Genomic DNA, 669 nt, shown 5'->3' with positions numbered 1-669 from the left:
GAAGCGCGGTGAGCTAAAGGCAGGAGTGCACTGAAACGTCGCGAACCCCCAGTATTACTTCATTGAACCGAAGTAATTTTATGTGCCCTTCAGGTAAACTATGGTGAATAAACTCTCCAACTGATATACCAGTTGCGGCTCGTTGCTTCCTTATGTCGTGGGGCTAGTCACTATATTTAATTCGTGGAAATCGAAATTCGATTATATACATTGCCAAGAAAGCCATGTGCAGTATGTATGTATAGTTGTAGAGGTCGTGACATGTGGTTTAGAGGAGGAAGGACGAAATATGGAAAGTAATTGACTGTGACAAGTGAGAAGGGATAGACCCGTCTTGTCATCAGAAAGGATTCGTATTAGAGGCCAAACTCTGAAGCTTACGTCAAGACTAAGATCTGGTCATGAGCGTTTGATTGGGCTCTAAATTAAGACAAAGTGGCTGGTCAACCGTCAATGGGAAAATGACTTTGAAACGAAGCAAGTAGTAAAGAGGAACTTTGTAAAGGTAGAAACGAAGCGGTTGGATATGTGGAAGACGAAGGCGAATACTTGTCATAACCATAGCAGTTCTTTGGTAAGGCACTGGCATATGGTTTACAAGATACGTGGTTCGAAGATATGACTATTTTCCTGAGAAAAAATTAAGAAATTTGTGCATGTAGGAAGCAA

This window comes from Cryptotermes secundus, unplaced genomic scaffold, assembly GCF_002891405.2.
Source record: "Cryptotermes secundus unplaced genomic scaffold, Csec_1.0 scaffold327, whole genome shotgun sequence".
In the NCBI taxonomy this organism is placed as follows: domain Eukaryota; kingdom Metazoa; phylum Arthropoda; class Insecta; order Blattodea; family Kalotermitidae; genus Cryptotermes; species Cryptotermes secundus.
Note: the sequence above shows the minus strand (reverse complement) of the source record.